The sequence below is a fragment of the Papaver somniferum genome, chromosome 9 (genome assembly GCF_003573695.1).
Source record: "Papaver somniferum cultivar HN1 chromosome 9, ASM357369v1, whole genome shotgun sequence".
Classification (NCBI taxonomy): Eukaryota; Viridiplantae; Streptophyta; class Magnoliopsida; order Ranunculales; family Papaveraceae; genus Papaver; species Papaver somniferum.
Genome location: NC_039366.1, coordinates 105,276,260 through 105,290,090, shown reverse-complemented (window position 1 = coordinate 105,290,090; position 13,831 = coordinate 105,276,260). Strand labels below are relative to the sequence as shown.

General features: G+C 41.8%; 1 pseudogene; it reads right to left on the bottom strand.

Moving 5' to 3' along the window:
- Positions 1–10,615: 10,615 nt before the first annotated feature.
- Positions 10,616–13,188, bottom strand: LOC113312376 (annotated as a pseudogene).
- Positions 13,189–13,831: the final 643 nt, after the last annotated feature.

Genomic DNA, 13,831 nt, shown 5'->3' with positions numbered 1-13,831 from the left:
AACGGAAGAAAACCCGAAGATGATCAAAGTAGGGACCATAATGGACGAAAGAAGAGAAGATTCTCTAACCAAATTACTTAAAAATACGCGGATATATTCGCCTGGAAACTAGGAGATATGCCGGGGATTGACCCGAAAGTAATCCAACACGAGCTGCACATCAAACCAGGCACGCCCCTTCAGGCAGAAAATAGAAAAGTTGCACCAGAGTATCATAAGGCAGTGGAAAAAGAACTTCGGAAACTACTAGACGCGGGTTTCATCAAGGAAGTCAAGTACCCTACATGGATCTCCAACATGGTCGTCGTTCCTAAGAAAAATGGAGGGGTTAGGATATGCATCGATTTTACTAACCTCAACAAGGCATGTCCAAAGGACAGCTATCCCCTGCCAAGCATAGATCAGCTGGTGAAGCAGTAGAAGGATATGAAGAACTGTCATTCATGGATGGACATTCTGGCTACAACCAAGTAGCCCTGGCAGAAGAAGATCAGCCACACAGCGTTCTACACCCCACATGGCCTTTATTGCTACACTAGAATGCCCTTCGGACTTCGAAACGCAGGGGAAATACCAAAGAATGGTCGATGCTATCTTCAGGCCATGGATTGGTAGTACCTTAGAAGTCTACGTTGACGATATGCTCGTCAAAAGTAAGCTGCGCAAAGATCACCACCAGGATCTGAGAGATATCTTCGAAGCAATGAGGAAACATCACATGAAAGTAAATCCAGAGAAATGCACTTTCGGTGTCACCTCGGGAAATTCCTCGGATATCTGGTAACAAAAAGGGGCATTGAGGTAGACCCAGTGAAGATTCAGGCCATAGTAGAAATGCCATCCCCGAAGAATTTAAAAGAAGTGCAGAAGCTCAATGGGTCCATAGCAGCCTTGGGCAGATTTATTGCCCGATCCTCGGACAAATGCAAACATTTCTTCAATATTCTCAAAAAAGGGAGCAAGTTTGAATGGACCGCAGAATGCGAAGAAGCCTTCCAAAAAATCAAAGAACACCTAGCTTCAATTCCGATCCTGCAGAAGCCGGATCCTGATGAGGTTTTGGCATTGTACATAGCAGCAACAGAAGACGCAGTTAGCGCAGTGTTGGTCAAAACCAATACGAAGATAGAACAGCCTATCTTTATGTCAGTAAGACCCTCAATTCTGCGGAAAGGAACTACACGAAGATCGAACAACTTATCCTAGCATTGGTATGGGCTACTCAAAAGCTGAGAACCTACTTCCTAACTCACTTCATCCGGGTCCCATGCAAAGCACCACTGGAAGCAGTCTCTTAAAAGCGCAGGAAAAGTGGGCAGAATAGCCAAGTGGAACACCCACCTGGATCAATTCAACATCATCATGAAATTCAACATTCCCGAAAATCCCAAGTTTTGGCGGATTTCTTAGCAGACCTCCCCCTGGACAACGACGAGAGAGATTGAGGGAATACCAGAAGCCGAGGAAGAAAGCAAGGATCAATGGATATCCTCGAACCCGCGAGTCAAAGACAATGGGAAGTCTTCGTCGATGGTCCAAAAATAAGGAAGGAGCAGGAATAGGCATCGTCATCACCACCCCAACCGGAGAAAGGATCGTACAGGCACTCAGGTTAGAATTCAAAGAGCATACTAACAACATCGTCGAATACGAGGCAGTCGTACATGCCCTCCGTTTAATAATAGAAATGGGGGTAACCGATGTAAGACTGACAAGTGATTCACAGCTTGTCATACGGCAAATAGGGCTCGAGTACAATGTGTACGACGACACCCTCTCAGCTTACATGGCCTTGGTCCAAACATTGGCATCACAAATTCCAACATCAAGTTCCGGCACTTATGCAGAAGGGATCTCAGGCACGCGGATGCCCTAGCTATATATCATCCATGCTGAAGGACAAAAGCGTCGAAGCTATTAAGATAACAAGGGTATACGAGCCTTCGATTGCATCACAATTCTCCTTCGCTACCAATCAAGATACAGTGGAAGAAAATATCGAAGACCAGGTAGGAGAAGACATCCATAACGATTTTGACGAAGAAGACATCCTGTCAAGAGCAAATCAAGACGAAGATTTCAGCAACGAAGATGATTGGAGAAAGGTGATCCATGCGTTTCTCCAAGAAGGAACTTTACCCGCGGATCATAAACAAGCCAGGAAAATACTCTCCAAAGCAGGAAGATATGACCTTCGGGATGGAATCCTGTACAAGAAATCCTTCCTCGGACCGTTACTACGCTGCTTGTCCAGAAAGAGGGGCATCGAATTCTAAACGACATCCATTATGGACGCAGGGAATCATAGCGGCATGAGATCACTAGCCGACAAAGCAAAAATGCAAGGATATTACTGGCCCACAATGATACAGGATGCCGCAAGAATGTCCCGACGATGTGAAGAATGTCAGCGTTTCGCCAAAAAGATACACGCGCCAGCAACAACGTTAAATTCTGTAGGTAGCCCGTGGCCATTTGCAAAATGGGGCATAGATATCGTCGGGCCTTTCATCGGGGATCAGGGAAAAGACGATTTTTGATAGTAGCCACGGACTATTCAGTAAATGGGTGGAAGCTAAAGCCTTAGCCAGGATCAGAGACGTGGATGTGTTTACTTTCATATTCCAAAATCATTTGCAGGTTCGGCATACCAGCAGAAATCGTGTCCGATAATGGTAAGCAGCTACAAGGGAAAAATATAGACATGCTCTTCGATACTTTCAAAATAAGGAAGAACAAATCCACCCCCATATACCCTCAAAGCAACGGACAAGCGGAAGCCACTAACAAGACCCTCGCCCTTATCCTCAAAAAGCAATTAGACGAACATAAGGGGCGATGGTGTGAACAGTTGCACAATGTGTTATGGGCATACAGGACAACACGAAGATCTGCCACTGGGGAATCCCCGTTTCTCCTCACTTATGGAGCTGAAGCGGTCATCCCAACAGAGATCCTCATGCCAACCACAAAGACTGAAGCATGGGAGAAAAATCTCACAACAGACATGATGTTGGAGATTGGACGACCTGGAAGGAAGAAGGGAAGCAGCATTGCAGAAGATGGAAAATTATCAACGAAGACTAGCAAGGGAGTACAACAAAAAGGTAAAACTTCGAAATTTTGTAGAGGGGCAGTATGTGCTAAGAACAATCCCACAGTATCAACGAGAAAAGAAATGGGGAAAGCTAGCACCTACGTGGGGAGGACCTTTTATAATACACGACATTGCGGGAACGGTTCCTACCATCTTCGCAATCTGAAAGGCGAGTTCTCCGACATCCTTGGAATGCTAAGTGGCTCAAACCATACTACCCATAGGTGCAACGCAGCTTTGCATCTGCGTGAAGAACCAGAAGAAGAAGGCAGCGTAACCGCTCTACATGTTTCTATCTCTGGACGAGGAGTAGCAAGCCTCAACCTATCAATCAAACAAGCTTCTGAAATTCGAGTAAACAAAACTATCAACAATATTGGGGAAAGTAGTCAACTACAATCTCTCAGGGCTCCCCATCAGTGTCCATAAGTGTAAGACCGGGGAGAAGGCACCCAGCAGAAAGAGATACCCAACCAATCTTAAGGCAACGGGTCGACGGAATGGGTGTATGTAAATATTTTACCCCATATCCTAGAACGTTGCCTCGACCCCCACCGTCTGGGAATCCTCTGGCCAAGGGTTCGCCAGCGGGGTGACAGGTCTCAAGACGATCACGAAGGTACCTCCCTTCGGTATCGCACCCAAACACTTAAAAAACTCTTCTTTTGTTTTTAGTGTCCTTCCTCACAATGCTTAAAATAAACAACAAACTGATATTGCAGGTATATCAAAAAATGATCCATTTCATAAAGGTTGGTTACAAAAAGCGGCAAGGCCAATACAAGGAATACACATCAAAAATATTCTTTTTACAAAATACTAGCAAAATCTAACGGAAGGCTAATGATGCCGCGGTCTCTACTTAGATGATGCCGCCCCATCAGCAGGGTTGTTCCGAAGAGTTGAAGGGACGCTCCCACCAGATGAGGGTCCCGAGGAGCCAGGCAAGGAGGCAGGTACTGGACGACGCGGATAGCTCTTCACGAGGCCATGCTCGGTCTTAAGGCCAAGCTCAATCTTCTCCAGCATCTTGTTTGTCTCCTCAGCCAATTGACACCGAGCCTTATGCATAATAACTGTCGTCCGCTGGTGGGCTTGGATAACAACGAAGATAGAAGAATCACTTCTTTGGAAGCAGCACCAACGGCCTCCTCGCGGGATGCCGCCAAACTCTTAAAATGATTAGTCTGTTCTTCCTGCTGCGCTAAGGAAGATTGAGCCTTTTCAAATTTTTCATTTGCAACGCGGAGTTGTCCCTCGAGCTCTGAAAAAGACAACACAAGGGAGTTAGCACAGAAAAGACACAATCACACTCGATGAAATAAGGTTATACCTTCGACAGAAGCCGAAGCCTCTTCATACTCATTAAAAACCGCATCTCGCGCTTCATCAAGATGGTCATATTCCGCGGATAATTTCTTATAATCTAGTTGAAGGTTGGTGAGAGTAAATTGACTGGCATCTAATTCTACCTGCTTCATCGAATCCATGCGACGAAGGTGGTTGACTTCGTTGTTTATCTCTGATACCCCTTTGCTAAGTCTGTACATACATACTTCGAGATTTCTCTCAGACTCAGCCTGGCGGGCTATTTCAGCGCGAGACGCAGCAAGGGCTTTGCTTAGAGCCCCAACTTCGGCTCTGGCATCGTCCCTTTCTCTGGTAAGACATAACATGCTCTCCTTAACTCCCGGAAAAGGAAGGGAGCGAGCCTTTCGTAATTCCTCTTCCAGAAGATGTATTCTAGACTCCAACAATGAAGTGCGCTCACGGGATTCCCACAGATTCTCAGTTTCCACAACAGCGTACCATTGAACAAAGTACGGTCATGGTTATACAGATTCTGCATATCAACCATTTGAACATGCCTTGCGCGCCATCCCTCAGCCCGAGCGTCCCACTTTTTGGCTTCGCTCTTAATTTTCTCGACCAGCTCTTTGATACGAGATTTTTGCCGTGCCCTTTCATTTCGAAGCCATATCATCTCAGGGACGCCACCCACTGAAGATAGGGTGGGGAGACTCAGACAGAACAACAAAGTAGTAGAGAGGAATTACGAGAGAAAAAATGGAGAAGAACCAAACCTGTGAAAGCTGAAACTTGGTCGCGGGTTTGCTCTAACTCAGCGCGTACGGCGGCAAGCTCTAAACGAAGACCAGTCTCCGCTGCACCCAGCCTTTCTTTCTCTTTAAGGATATTCTTCAATTCTTCTATCTCCACCTCAGCCGCAGATAAGCCTTTTCTCTGTGACGAAGCTTGGCCTCCAGCTTCAAAGATTTCGCTTTAAAGAATTGATACAGCACATGGTTACAATGCTCACTCCTCATCATCTACACATCAAATGGCAAACATTATTACACCGAAGAGATACGTCACGAAGAGATATGTACGAAGACTTACCTCCAAGACACGCTGCTGGGGAAAACCGTATTGGTACCCATCGGCTATGGCCATCATGTCATCAACAGAAGTGGGAGGCTCCGATACGAGGGTAGCTTCGGGAACACTCAAGCTTTTCCCCCACATCTCAGGTACACGCGCCTCGGAAGATAGTTCCATCATCCGACGGGTATAAGCATCAGAATCCTTCTCACCAGCAACCACCGGGGCAGGATGGGGGACAAACAACAGACCCTTTTTCTTGAGCCAATCCATTATGGCATCCTCACCCTCAAACGTCAGCGAATGAGGGAAATCCTCGGAAGGCGAGTCAACCACAGACTTCCCCTTTGCTGATATTGCCCCATCGGCACAAGTTTCGGCATCAACATGCGCATTGCGATCATCCGCGCCCTCATCCTGAACAGCAGCGTCTCCCTTACCAGAACCCCCGAGCACATCCCAATCATCATTGGGGGAAAGCAAAGAAAAGCCTTCGGGGAAATCGAGGGCATCGTCAAAGAGTTCCCCTGCGGAATAAATTCTGTCAAATGAGAACTCTTGAGAAATGGTGGGGAGAGTTTTCGCAGCCTCACCAGCAGGAGCAGACATGTCCGCGATAACACTGCCGTCAGCCATTGCGGTATTATTTCTCACTTCAACACCATCACAACCCGCACCAATCTCTTCCTCGACATTAGGAGGAGAAGTATCAGTGCGCTCTTCCCCATCAGACATTTCCTCATCCTCGGCAAACTCTTCGTTCACCGGACTGGTAACTTCTTCATGAACCTCAGCCTCACCCGTCACAATGGTAGAAGACTGCTTGGGCCCAATCTTCTTCTTTTTCGACACCTTGGCAGTAGTGACACTCTTCGGTGGAAGTATAGCACCAGAACATTTCTCCTCATCTCCTTCAACGACGTCGAGAGCATAAGGAAAGTTCATGCCTTCGAAGTTTAAACGCCAGGGACAGAAATCTCAATAAAGAGCAGGAGGAGATTCACGAGGCCTGCTACTCCCAGAAGGACGCCAACCGCGCGGATCGTGAATCCAACCATACGCCCAAGGACCAACAATTTCAATAACAGTGGCGTGCCATAATCATGGTCACGTTTGATCCTTTCGCGCGCGGGAAAAAGTTTCCGCTGACTCGACCCCTCGGTGCCCGGAACGTATTTCAGTTTGGCATCGCTCACCTCACTTAACAGACGAATTTCGCCCCAAGGAGCAGCAAGGTTCTGAAGGCTAACACTCCACGGTTTACGGTTCCTACTATTGACATAATCCCCAAAGGAGTTGTTGAAGTTTTCAGGAGTATACCACTCCCTCTCAGCGGGATTTGGAACGTAACATGTCATCGTCGTCTCCCCCTTACTCCGCAGATAACATTCCATCAGTGCGCGGAGATAATTCCCTGAAAGTTGCGACACGGAACGACTGTGAGTATTGGTGGAAGAGCCTTCATGACCAGCCAGCACATCGTAATAAAAGGAATCACCAGACTTGTACAACGGCAGCATAAGACCAGCCTCGAAGGCTTCAACCGTGGTCAGCAGGTGAAACTCATCAGACTGATACTTCGAGATGAGCTCGTAAGTAATATCATCCTCAGGGACATAGAAACGAACCTCGAAGGATTGAAGCTCATGCTTTTCCTTGAAAACTTCAAGGTCAATATGCTTGAACGTAACTTTCTTCTTGCTGACCGAAACGTTGCGTATCACCGGGGCAACCTCATCCTCTTCCGCGGGATCGGACGAACCAAAAAAATCTTCGGAAGCTCTTCTTTTCAAAGGAGGATTCTTAGACAATTCAGCTCTCGGCGCACCACCTTTGGAGTTCTTCCCTTTGAAAGAAAGTACTGGAGGCGGCGGCAGAGGGTGCTGCACGGGCACTATGGAACGAAGAGGGGGAATATCGAAGGTGCCACCGCGAGGACGTATCTGCGTACACCCTGAGTCATCACGAGGGCAAGAAGCAGCACGACCGGCAGCGTTTCGAGACCCGGAAGGACTCTTCGATGGATCCCCTTTCCTAGGAGGAGAGGCCCTCGTCCCAGAAGAAGATGAAACTTTATTACCGCGGGGATCCATTTGAGACAATTTAGAGAAATCTCCCCCAGGTGGATATCTATCAGACTCTCTACGTGGAGGGGATCTCGGTAGACTAGAAGCCGGAGCTTTATATGGAAGCCGCGGACGGTCATACATGGCTGCGAAGAGGAAAAACAAAAACAAGTTAGAAGCAAACACGAGGGCATCAACAAAGATCAAAAAACAACAAAATTACCAGTTCATTTCAACAAACCCCAGAAACCCCAAAAATAGCATACATACATGTACACCCTAAAACCCTAAAACCCTAAGCTTAAAAGTTCAATCAATACAAGTGCAACAATGGCCTCCTCGACTTGAGAAGAAGAACAGGGGCAAACTAGCATACATACATCAAAAGGTGTTCTTCATCACAAACAAGATACGACAGCAGCAGAAAATTTTGTTTCAGCACAATCAACACAACTTAAAACAACAGAGACGAAGAAAAGAAACCTTACCACCACAAATAAAATCCCAAAAGAAGACAACAAACCAGAAACAAAGAAAAAACGAGCGTGATTAATGCTAGGGCAGAGAGAATTTAGTGGTTGAAGAACAAAGAATGAAGACTGACAGGGAGAATGAAATTAATTTTCAAGGAGAATGAAATTAATTTTTCTCCTCTCCTTAGTATACTCGAAAGAAATAGAAGGAAGTTAATGGAGAAATGGGAAACGTGCCCATTAAATGAGCAGTTAATGCACGAGTGAGAAACGTGCCCAAGTATCTAGGAGAAGTTATTAGGAGAGAGGAAGAATATGTAACGTCTGTTTTCTTCAATGCTTCCACTAAACACTCAAGCCCAAAGAAAAGGGGCAAATTGTGTGTACATATTTCACCATCAAACACGTGTATGTAGGAAGACACGTGGAGAGCATGCGGACCAAGCCATCAAAACATGATGACACACGCCCACAACCAAGAATCCCATCCCGTGGACGTTGGATCTTTACTCGAACAAATCCAAGGGCAGAAGATAAGAGATGTATCAAAAACACGATGTACTGCGGAGCACCAAATAACTCCCGAAGAGTTACTTTATCTCATCCCCAAAAGAAGCCAAGATCAACGGTGAAGAAAAGGTCGACTGACATGGACGTGACAGGGGCAGAAGACACTTGTCTGACACGAACAGGCGCCTCAACCACCCGCATTAAACACTCTGAGCAGTGTACGTGTCGATCAGCCCTTGGAACGAACAAGGATGACTATGCGTGATCAAGAAATGAACGAAGACCTCCGCGTGATGGACACAAAGCACAAGAAGATAAGGTTCCAACGGCCCTCAGAAATGGGTCCCACACTCTAACCCTATAAATACCCCCTCTCCACCAAGAGTGAGGGGATCGGAAAAAAGAGGGAGAGAAGGAGAGATAGAATGATTGTGAGTGTAAGTTTGTCCTTTACAATACACAGATCTATGTAAACTCCAAAGTCACTCGACTATCTCTGTAATCATCAAGTACATAGTGAAACAACCCCGTGGATGTAGGCCTTAGTGATGAACCACGTAAATCCCAGTCTTATTTACATTCCAGTACTTTATATTCGCCGAATGTTCCATGAGTTTTACTTTTGTACTTCGTTTTCTTTATCTTCCCCTGCGTAAACGCATCTCGCGATATTATTAGATGGGGCTATGATAAATCCGAAGGTTTTGAGCCAAAAAATCAATGCAATCGTATCATCAGTGCGAATATGTACCTAGAGTGCAAACATTGTTAGTGAACATATAGATGCCTTCGTGATGTACGTGTTCATAACCCGTGGTTTAGAACTCTGTGTGTCCAAGTTTGTTTAATTACTAATGGATATATACAAGATAAAGCAATTATGTCTTTATTAGATAGACCCACATTTGAGAAGTCTGAGATAAGAGAGCTAAGGCTTGAAGACGTTTTAAGAGATTCAATTATCAGTGGAAGACTGGGTAGTGGGTATTGCATCTTTTCTTTCGAATTTTACACACCAACTACGTTCTTTAAGCTACAAAAAAAAAAAAACTGTCAACATGACATTATGAAATAATTGGACGATGTATATCACTATAAGTCATTGTACTATGATGCGTCTGTTTTAGCTGTTAAAATTATATCATTTTCATTTATTTTAACATCTTCATGTACATATTTTTTTTATAACGGAGTACGGTGGTCCCTAAACTACATCCAAATTTCTTTAAATTGAAATTGGTCTGATAATTACGGGATCCGAACTCCTGCCTCCACGATGGAAGAGGGCACGAGAACCATCAGACACTTGATACTTTCCAACATCTTCCTATATATTATTTTTTTTTCTTGGAAGACGGAGCAGTAAGAGATATTTGTTATTGCTACAGTCACCTATAAATCGCACATTGATTGCACGTTGACAAATGCATTTTTTTTGCACTTACCTTTTAAGCAGTTAGAAGATATGTTGCACACCATGTGTTATACTTTCCTGTCATAAAAACAAAAGATATTTTATTTTATTTTTATTTTTTTATTTACACATTAAAGTGTACCTGAATGCACTATATAAAAAATATATATAAAAAAGAAAAATAATTCCCCCGAAATTATATTTAACTTTTGAGAAAAGAAAATAAAAATTATTAAATAAATAGATTATAAATATGTTCAAAAGTAGAAATATTTGACATTTCTTGTTTATACCATTTGTATAAATATAAAGGGCTTTTTAAATATAAAAAAATTACAAAAATACGATGCATAGTTTGAAAGATGTGATGTTTCTCGACGAGATTTCTTTCTACCTGGGGTGGTTATGCAGGAGCATTTTAGAACTTCAATATGTTTCGTTTTGTTTCAGCATTTTTATTTACCAATTTAGAGGGCGTTTTGATCAGTCTAGTTAGTTTCATGTTCCTTTCCTAGGGTTTCTTGCTAGTATAAGTAGTTTACGTTTCTTCTAGAAACAGACTTTCTTATCGTTTTAAAAAAAATCGACAGATCGTCAAAGAGTAATTTGGATTCTAGAAACAGACTTTCTTACTGTTTTAAAGAAAAACTTGAGCCGATCCCTCTGGTCAAGATTAAGAAATCGAGAACCTTCCTCTCCTAGGCTTGGGTGCCTCATTGAAACCATCGTCAATATTCAACATATCTTCCGATCCATGACGGAGCGGATTCAACTTTCCGAAGGTTTTCGACATCAACGAGAAGAACTTTGGTTTCTTTTGGCCAGTCTTAGATGTTGAAGAAGGCCAAGGACCCTTTTGAATATCAGAAATGTACATCTTCATTTTCGTAAGCGTCGATTGTAGATTTTCATTCTCTTTTATTAGGTATACATCGGTTTCCAAATGAACTCTAGTTGATACAAGATCATTCTTTATGCTCCTATCCTCAACACCGCCACTCCTTAGTTTGAGTTGATCGTAGTATAATATGTGACGCACAATCTGAACCGGCTATTTATTTATTTTGCGAAGCGTAGAGCCGAGCATTGCGGGATAGCTTCAGCTAGTCCATCACACTGCAAACCTTTTCTCTTTCAATCTTATCTAAATTTGTGTGATCTTGAAACGTAAAGCCATCGTGTTAGTAGTGTTCATTATTTTGCATTAGAGCTAATTTTATCAATGAATAAATTAAACTTGTTTTACTGGTGTTCTTTGTATTGCAGCGAAAATTCCTGAAAGGCTCACCTTAAAGTAAATATCAACAGCGTGATAAAGATCATCGTCGATCTTTCGTGCAATCCTCGGTACCAAATTTGCAATCCTGTTGAACTTGGAAATACACAGTTCGGCGTACATCCCAATATCACTAGGAAATGCTTCAATCGCCTTGGCATTGCTATTGAACAAGTTTCCTCCAAGTTACTAATGTTAAAAATCGACACACTTTTTTCAATCTCAACGAATCTTGCAATTATCCTTTTTACACTTTCCAAATCAAAGATTTTCACCCTATAATAAGTAAATGACAATATCAATAGATCATCCACGGTAGCGTTTTCAAATTTGTTGGAAATTCTCTTTTCCAGTTCATTCTTACAGCTTATCGTCGTGTTCAGATAAATCGTTGATCTCAGAAGACAACACAAGAAATTGACGGGCAGTGCAGATTTCTCCGGTGGTAAAAGGGATGTAATGGATTCCAAAATATTCTTTTGTTGCTTTTTGACTTCATTGTTACTAGCATCCGACAACATGGTTTTTCTAGTACCAGAGTAGCCGCGAATTAGATCTCGTAATGCTTTGTCGGCATACGTTATCAAAGCACTGGATATCAAATCAGTTTTTGTGCCACGAGCTTTCAAAGAGCAAATGATTCTTATAAATGAATTTATCTCTAAAATTGTAATTATTTTCTATCATTGCTTAGAGGAAATTTTATGGTGTACTCCAACCTACTTCTAGTGTGAAATATATGTGGATCGTTAAGTTTAACAGATTAACATTTTTATAACATGCACAACTATAAAAGCTAATATAACAGACTAACAATATCACACAATATCTTCGCTTTAATGGAGGTTCTTGGTTATTGGGTTAAGTTCTAAGATCGATAGTGATGCTCTCCATTGACGAAATCTTCATCTTCATCGGTGATTTCTTTGACGACGGAAGCTTCATCACTAGTTACAAGAGATTTGAGAAAATCACTCCTTTTTTGGGAGCATATCTTTTTAAAGAAGAATAACAAACTAAATGGTTGGGATTTATTTCCGAGAAAAAACATTTTTCCTTTGATTTTATTGGATCTCATTCATACTTTGATTTGTCTTACTCCAGTAATCTTTCTCTTTCTCTTGTCGGATTTATCGGTATTGTACTTTTACGATATGTTCTTGTTACTTTGTATTCTCTTATTTTCGATATTAAACTCATTGTAACCTTGAATTTTCATTAATGAAAAGGTTCCTTATTTATAACAAAAAAAAAATAAAAAAAAAATACAATCATTACCTTGACAAAGTCCTCAAACTCATCAAAAAGGGGAACAATCTTAAGTTAGTCTCGTAGAAATTAAACACACGGTTGAGCCTTCTTAAATAAAATCTACTTGATTCATGTAGAAGTGTAGAATACCTTTAATTTCCAGCTACATAATAATTTAATTTATTGAAAAGAAAACATATCGTCGGCTTTACCCAACATGCATTCGATAATTTGAGGATTTTTATATCATCCTCGAAGAAGACGATTATATCTGTATTAATGTCTTTCGCGTTGAAATCTTGTTGGATGAGAAGAGTTAACCCCTTTAGTATGCTTTAGCAAATATAAATAGCAATAATTATTATTAGAATTAATACTAATTATATTTAATTTGCAGTAAAAAATGTAGTAGTATATAATGAATTACTTCAGCGTGATCATAAAAATTGGTTTCCATAAAAAAAAATCATAAAAATTGACTACAGGTAAAAAAAAAAAAGTGTTTGTCTTCAAGTTTTCAAGTCTCTAATAGAGTTCAACCTATCTAAGACTTCAGACGACGTGTTTTTCCATCCAAGGTGGACGCAATACGACCTACTCCTCGTTTCACTCGAGAATAAAACATCAAGCACATTAGGGTACTTGCATTTAACATGTTTTTTTCACTTTGTTGGCGTTTTTCACATTGCCTCACCGCAGTCCATTCTTCAAACCTTCATCTTTTAGAAACTCATGGGAAGGGGGAACAATCTTAAGTTTTCCTCAAAGAAATGAAACACATGGATACTTAGATACTTAATCCATGTAATAGTGTAGAAAACATTCAGGGCCTCATACTCTGTGTTTCGTTATGTATGTCATTATAGGTCATTACATTAATATGTGAGTTATTTTCAAATTTTGATATAAAATAAATTTAATATTTCTCTACCCATCTTCATATATGATAAGTGCATACTTTTCTACACATTTTATATCAATTATATTCTTGGATTTGTTATATTTCTTCCATATTACCCGGATTATGTGCTACTGTTTCTTTTTCATTTCCAAAAGGAGCGAAAGCTGAAACAGACATAGAAGTGAAGATGAAACAACTACCAGGTGGAATTCGATCAAATTCATAATTATTTTGCTCTATGTTGTAGATAATGAAAATATAAAGTCAGCACACAAAAATTGAGGTCATTCGGAGATCGTATGAAGAAGTTAAGACCAAAATAGTTTTGAAGGGATTTTGGGATCGATCCTAAACGAAAAAGTTGTGAAAAAGTAATTTTTTTTGGTTTTCTTGACCTTAAGTTGACCCTAAGCAACAGTTACAAAATTATTTCAAAAATAATGGTTGGGAGATTCAAGAGT